Below are 8,286 nucleotides of genomic sequence, written 5' to 3' on the forward strand. Positions count from 1 at the left end.
AGATTTACCCCCGTCTGTCACAGTTAAATGGAGAGAGAGAGAGCGACACCTCGTATGCATTGACCAGCCATGTGTGGTGGTTCTGATAAAAGCCATGCTATTTCCTGCCAGAGGAAGTAGCGGCGGAACAGAGGGAACTCTTTTAGGAGCTGTTTCGTTTCCTCTCTTTTTTTCCATCATGACTGGGAACATTCATAAAGAGAAAAAAACATGTGGAACAAAAAATAAAGAAATGTCTTCCTTCCACTGGCATCAGCAGAAACTATCTTTCTGACAGGACATTTAGATGGATTGTACATTTGCATGAAGAGAAAGGTTTCATAAATCATACTGAAAATTAGATCTATTAATCAAGAGGACGTAGGTGACTGTTCTCTCTAATGGGATGATGACACTGTCAGGCCATTGAACAATCTGCTTCACCCATGATGTTTCATCATAATAGGCATACTGTACAACGTACATCTTGCTCTCTCTTTCCATCTATCTTCTCGCTCTCTGGCTCTATGCCAAGTAGTATAAGTGATAGTAGCAGTAGTAGAATCGGTAGCAGTAGTGGTGATAATAGTAGTAGTAGGGATTGTAATGATGGTAGCAGTAGTGATAGTAGTAGTGATAGTGATATTTGCGATAGGTAGGCTTCATTGAATTGTTCGAGGTTGACAGATGTACAGTATATGCCTACATTACTGACTGTCCCTGTCTGTTACGTGTTTTAATGTCAGTAGTAGAATTCAGAGAGAGGTGCGACCGTCAGCACAACACCAGGCAGGTTGTGTCTCCTCTCATCTCTCTGGAAGAATTTACCCTTTGACCTTTAGAACGTACTTCTCCTCCCAGCCAATCAGGTGCTTCAGATCCCTGTCGGGCGCGCCAGGCCCCCTCTCGCTTCGGCATCTGGTCGTTGTGGTGAAGAAATGAAGGTAATAATAACCTGAGATATAATGAGCATGAGACTCCTCACCCTACAGGCGAGAGGTCAAGCTACCTTTCGAGAGCCATGCCTACCGCTGTGACCACGCAGATCACAGATTCATCATCAGAAATGACAAGTGAAGCAGAGCCCTGTCCAAGTCTGTCCCAGAGTTCTAGCATTACACAAGCATTTATTTTATCCACTATAATATTAACTACAATAATAGCTGCCAACTCTACATCTAGATTTAGTTTTGACCACAATAACAATAATTTTACATATACATTTGTGTCATTTTATTTGTGCATTTAAAAGGTCCCAATTGACTCAGTAAACTAGGCATACTGGTAAAGAGAAAAGAAAAGGAGAAAAGGAGATTAATAGATCTGAGGGCTTGTTTCCGGGACATTAAGCCTTGTCCTGGAGAATCTCCATTGACCATGATTTTTAGTCTAGGGCTAGACTTCATCTGTGTTTGGGGAAAACCATCCCTAAAATTCTTCTTCTTGTTCTCTGAGCGATAACCCCAAGTGGGCCTTTAACGAGAGAGATCACAGTGGGCCTTCAATGAGAGAAATCACAGTGGGCCTTTAATGAGAGGGAAAGGGAACTGGTCCCTGATGTGTTGAGATGACTGCTGCTTCCAGATGAATTTATTGTTTTGGTCTTTGGCCCTTTGTCCTCACAGCTTAAATCAATACTAGATATCAGACCATTTATTTAATCATTTTCTATTTAACCTTTATTTAACTAGACAAGTCAGTTAAGAACAAATTCTTATTTACAATGACGGCCATTGATGCATGAATGAGATGAAGTCTAGTATAGTAAAACAGGAAGGAAAAAGGGGATACCTAGTCAGTTGTACAACTGAATGCATTCAACTGAAATGTGTCGTCTGCATTCAACCCAACTCCTCTGAATCAGAGAGGTGCAGGGGGCTGCCTTAATCCAGTTTTTTTTTTTAAGATTCAGGGTTACAATTCAGGTTAGAAGTTTGGGGTTAGGATTAAAGGTTAGGGAAAATGTTGAAGGGGAATCAATTGTTTGATCCCCACAAGTGTGTGTGTGTGTGTGTGTGTGTGTGTGTGTGTGTGTGTGTGTGTGTGTGTGTGTGTGTGTGTGTGTGTGTGTGTGTGTGTGTGTGTGTGTGTGTGTGTGTGTGTGTGAGGGAAAAGTGAATGTCTAATTAATAACTGCCTAACCTCATCCCCTCTAAACAACCACAGCTACAACAGAACATAACTTCTTACAAGCCACATGGCCAGATAGACAGACAAAGGAACCATCACACACATACACACACATGCTTCCACACACACTTCTCAGATGAATGGTTGTGTGAAGACTTCAGAGGGAAGCCACATTAGTGTGGTTTCAGTATTTCCCTCTGCTTCACATGGCTGTTTTTGTTTTGACCAAATGCCTACGTTTCTAACTCTCTGAGCGCTCAATCCCCTAGTCGACCAATCTGAAGTGAATGGAAGTCTTGTGATAAAAGAGGCATTGTTTTACGTTAGGTAGAGACCATTATGATGGAATGTACCACGCCATAAAACCCAAACAAGGCCAGTCTTAGGATAAAGCAGACCCCAACACTTCAGCACCAACCAGAGCCTGTGTGTGCGTCCATGCGCGCGCATGTGTGTATAAGGCTGTGTTTACACAGCCACCCTAAGAACCCGAATCAGATTTTCTTTCTATATCCAATCTTTTTTTCTGACTGTCCACACTCCATCTTGCATGTGAACAAAATATGATTAGAGTATTAACACTGAGAATATATAAACATTTGGATGAGCAATGTCGCAGCGGCACAGACTAAGATACAGTAGAATAGAAGATACAATATAATAGAATACAGTATATGCATATGAGATGAGTAATGCAAAATATGTAAACATTATTAAAGCAGCCAGTGATTTCAAGTCTATGTATATAGCGCAGCAACCTCTAAGTTGCAACTGATAGTTATTTAACAGTCTGATGGCCTTGAGATAGAAGCTGTTCTTCAGTCTCTCGGTCCCAGCTTCGATGCACCTGTACTGACCTCACCTTCTGGATGATAGCAGGGTGAACATGTAGTGGCTCGGGTGGTTGTTGTCCTTGATTATCTTTTTGGCCTTCCTGTGACATCGGGTGCTGTGAGTGTCCTGGAGGGCAGGTAGTTTGCTCCCGGTGATGCGTTGTGCAGACCTCACTACCCTCTGGAGAGTCCAGCGGTTGCGGGCGGTGCAGTTGCTGTACCAGGCGGTGATACAGCCTGACAGGATGCTCTCAATTGTGCATCTGTAAAAGTTTGTGAGGGTTTTAGGAGCCAAGACAAATTTATTCAGCCTCCTGAAGTTGAAGAGGCGCTGTTGAGCCTTCTTCACCACACTGTATGTGTGGGTGGACCATTTCAGTTTGTCAGTAATGTGTACGCTGAGGAACTTGAAGCTTTCCACCTTCTCCACAACGGCCTCGTTGATGTGGATAGGGGGGTGCTCCCTGTGGATAGGGGGTGCTGTTTCCCGAAGTCCAGAATCCTCTCCTTTGTTTTCTTGACGTTGAGTGAGATGTTATTTTCCTGGGACCACACTCCAAGGGCACTCGCCTCCTCCCTGTAGGCTGTCTCATCATTGTTGGTGATCAGGCCAACAATGGCAAGTTTTGAAGAAAAAATAAATCCTTCTGAGCAAAAAAATCTGAATCTGATCTGAGCATCCAGACAGAGGTCACATATGAAGGATCAGGTTTGTATCAGGATTCATGTCGACATATGGAGGTGGAATAAATTTGAAGTCAAAAGATCCGTTTCCATGTGTTTTTTTAATCAGATATGCAAATATTTTGCTAACGATCTGAATTGTTCTAATGGTGTGAACACAGCCTTTGTGTGTGTCGATACAGCCGGCCCTTCTGAAAGTGATGAATGGGAGGCTTCCCTGCTTTAATGGGTGTATTGCTTCAGCTGTACCAACTTCTCTCCCACCTCTCCCTGCTCTTCCACCCTCTGGCAAACACTACTAGCTGCCATTGATCAATTGAGCACCAGAACAATAGATGGGCCAATCCCTCTGTGGTTCTGTAGCTGTCTATTGTCTCAGGACTGTTTTGACATGCTGGACAGGAGACATTAGCCTGGTCCCACATCTGTTTGTGTGTAGAGCCTACTGTCGCTGCACCAAGCTATAGAGATACAGATAGGGCTGGGTCAATATGATAGGTCTATGGAGGGATGGTTAAATGAGCGAAGGGGAAGAGGAGAGCCTGCGCTTTAATTTCAATCAATTGATGGAACTATGGACATGGACATACTGTGATAAATACGAGAGCCACCAAATGTAAAGTACGGGAATCTTACAGTAACATATTGTATGTTATTTGTGTGCTGATTCTAACTGATTGTGGTTCCAATGAGGTGCTGGTCATGTAAATGGGGGTTGGGATTGACTCCTGTCGATAATGAGTGTTGCTTTGAAACCAATTGTGCTCCACTTCAACATGGCATGGGTTCGTTCTGGACAGAGTCAGAGGCTAGAGGGGCTACAGATCCACCGTGGATCAGAGAGAGAGACAGAGAGAGGAAGAGAGATGCTTCGATCGAGTGGAAGCAGGGGTGAAGAGAGGGGTAGAGAATGAGAAAATGTGAGGTAGGGAGGGAGGGAGGGAGGGAGGGAGGGAGGGAGGGAGAAAGGGAAAGGAGAGGAGGAAGAGAGACAGAGAGAGAGAGGGACAGAACGAGAGAGTGAAAGACAAAGGAAGTTGCTCCTCTTTCTCTAGAGCTCCGTCTGTCTGTTTGCCATTACATAGCCAGCGGCCAAGTGGCTGCCACTTGGCCTTTGTCGTCATGCCACTGACTGTTGTGGTCTCTTTCTTTTTTACATGTTCAATTTCTCACAGATGTGGGATTCACTTTTAAGCCATATTCTCTATCATAGCGATTAAACCCAGCTAATGGCGCCAAGATGTTCCCCAACAGAAAGGACTCATATAAATGGCTAATTGCCTGAGAGGAACGTTTTCAAAAGTAACTTAGAAACATACAAATATTTTTTTCCCTTATTTCTCTCTCTATTTAATAGCCAAACCGCATAGCAGAGATTAGTGAAAATAATAAAATATCAAAGAATGAAAGTTGCCTCTTCAAAAGCTGCCCAGTGGTCTTGCAAAAGTTTTGTATCATTCAAGTCGTTAAAAAAACCCGGCTTGTTGCTTGAAGCGGAAAAGAAGAAATGAAAGCAAATTATAAACCAGGGATTTTCTCTGTCAAACAGGAACTTCCCATGTGGGAGAGAGAGACATGGAAGTATTTTGATTGACATGTTCTAGAAGAGACAGTGCTATCATTGTGGCAGTCATTTCTATGTGGGGGATGTAAACATGATGTTTCATCGTCATACAACACAAAACAACAACAACAAAAAACAACAGCTAATTGGTTTAATTTGTCTTGTGGTTTTAACTAGCTAGGCTGTATTCCTCTGAGAGACCGGGCCAGTTTATATTCAATCTATTTCTCTCTTTATCTCACCATCTCTGTTTCTCTTCTGTCTGTTTGTCTGTCTGTCTGTCTGTCTGTCTGTCTGTCTGTCTGTCTGTCTGTCTGTCTGTCTGTCTGTCTCTCTCTATCTGTATGTCTGTCTCTTTCTATCTATCTGTCTGTCTCTCTCTTTCTATCTATCTGTCTGTCTCTCTCTTTCTATCTATCTGTCTGTCTCTCTCTTTCTATCTATCTGTCTGTCTATCTCTCTCTCTCTCTCTCTATCTGTATGTCTGTTTCTCTCTAGCTCTCTGACAATCTCTCTGCTCTTCCTTCCCTGCCGTGACAACCTTGCAGCCCAGCCTATTGAAAACGGACACCATTGATTTTTCAAGAGAACAGTTGTGGCCAAAGCCAGACATCATAAGTCCGTTAATCGAACCCAGTCACAGATCCACCCAATAATAACCTGAGGGGCAAGTAATGACCAACAGTCACCAATCTCTGTTTGTCTGTCTGCATCCCAAATTGCACCCTATTCTCTTTATAGTGCACTACTACATTCATTCTCATGCTTTGCTCTTTGTCATGACACATTGCATCAAGGCAAATGGAAATAGGCCTACTTCTCATGGATTTCCTTCCCAGTGGCAGTTATTAGGAATGATGACACTTTACTGATAATGCCTGCTGTATCAGACTGCCAGACATAGGCTGTACCTGAAATGGCACCCTATTCCCTATATTGTGCATTACTGTCCATCGTCAAATGTAGTCCACTATATAGGGAATGGGCATTGAAATAAAATCAAATTCTATTTGTCATATGCACCGAATACTTACAAGCCCTTAACCAACAATGCAGTTTTAAGAAAATACCAAAAAAAGTAAGAGATAAGAATAACAAATCATTAAAGAGTAGCAGTAAATAACAATAGTGGGGCTATATACAGGGGGTACCGGTACATGTATTGGCACCGGTGTTGAGGTAATTGAGGTAATATGTGCATGTAGGTAGAGTTATTAATGTGACTATGCATAGATAGTAACAGAGAGTAGCAACAGCGTAGAAGAGGGTTGGGGGGGGCAATGCAAATAGTCTGAGTAGCCATTTGATTAGCTGTTCAGGAGTCTTATGGCTTGGGGGTAGAAGCTGTTTAGAAGCCTCTTGGACCTAGACTTGGCGCTCCGGTACCGCTTGCCGTGTGGTAGCAGAGAGAAGTCTATGACTAGGGTGGCTGGAGAAGTATACTGAATGGTACAGGGTGCCATTTCAGACACACCCTAGTCATGATTGTGGGAGAAGCTAGCTGCTTTCACATCACAATGCATCTTAGCATGGGAGGACAATGCACAGTTCACAGAACATGCCATTAGCTAGAGGCTGGCTTTGTTTTGTTGTTGTAGTAGCCTCAATTGCTTTCTCTTCTCAGTGTAAATGGCCACATAGATTGGGTTCTGCAACTTGGGAAATGCATATTTGATTCACAATTCACTTGTTTGACCTGAAGACTTGCCCAATTTCACAGTACCATCCATGAACATAAATGAATAGACAGACTTAAAAAAAAAAAAACTGTACCTTTCAATAATACTTTATTTTGACATTTTTAGCATGCAGCACAATTGGCTGACTCTAAGTGTGTAACTAATGCTGTTTTATTACTACCAGAAAGATTTGAATAATATTTCAATATGATAAAGGATAGGCACAACCCCCCCCCACATCTCTCTCTCTAGCTCCCTCCCCCTCTCTCACAAGTTATTTTCTCTCTCTCTCTCTCAGCACCCCCTGCAATTAGCAGTGGAGCTTTGCTCGTCATTAGGTCTTTCTCTGTGACACGTCCTACATCACCACGGCCACAGAGGGAGTGAGTCAGCTTTTGTGCAGGAGGATAATGAGGAACAACACTGTGATGGGAGCCAGTAGAGTCAGAAAGGAATGTCAAATTCTGTTCAATTCAACCACAGCAGAGTAGAGCACCTTCTTGTTTTAGGAAGTTAATGTGTCTGTTTGAACTGGTACCCTTTTCCCTACATAGTGTGCTATCTTTGACCAGGGCTATGGCAAAACCAGGCGGACACTTATAGGCTTTTATCTGAAGTATATATAAAAAAGGAAAACCTCATTCAAATATGCCTAGAGAATTTCAAGTTTGGTGAAAAGGATTCGACACAATGTGCAGGCTTTCTGATTCAACTAAAAAACATGCAATCAAAACGAAAGCATCAAATGGAGTTAGAAATCGATAAGAAATGTGTTCTTTGTTGTTTAATTCTCCCTCTAGTTTCCCCACACCAGACTGAGCATTAACCTGGGACCAATTATAGTGACAGAAACATCGCAGATCATGACAAAGAGCACATCTCAAAGAGACCCAGAACCCCTTCATGTGTACGCCCAACCCATTTCAGTCAACTATCACTTCATAAATTAGTCAAAAACACTGCTTACAGTAGAGGAATGAAATATAATTGAAGTGTAAAACAAATAGTATATTTCTGTTGTAGGAAGACAACAACAGTTCCTCCACTGCACTGGTTAATAAGAGCAGAACAGGCTTTGGCCTCTCAATGAAACTACTGCTGCCTGCTCTGCTGCTGGCATTCCAGAATCATCTGTATCTTATCACTGAAAAATGTCCCTTAAACAGAACAAGCTGCAGCTCCAGCCAGGCTTTCCTTCCTTTAAAGAGAATGGCTTGTTGTCTTCAAGGAGGAGGGATTGCTTTTGGCTCAGCCACATGCACACCCAGCTTCAGCCCCAGCCTCAGCCCTATAGCCCCAGTCTCAGTTACAGCCCTATAGCCCCAGCCCTATAGCCCCAGCCTCAGTTACAACCCCAGCCTCAGCCCTATAGCCCCAGCCTCAGTTACAGCCCTATAGCCCCAGTTACAGCCCCAGC

Source organism: Oncorhynchus keta, chromosome 19 (assembly GCF_023373465.1).
Source record: "Oncorhynchus keta strain PuntledgeMale-10-30-2019 chromosome 19, Oket_V2, whole genome shotgun sequence".
Taxonomy (NCBI): domain Eukaryota; kingdom Metazoa; phylum Chordata; class Actinopteri; order Salmoniformes; family Salmonidae; genus Oncorhynchus; species Oncorhynchus keta.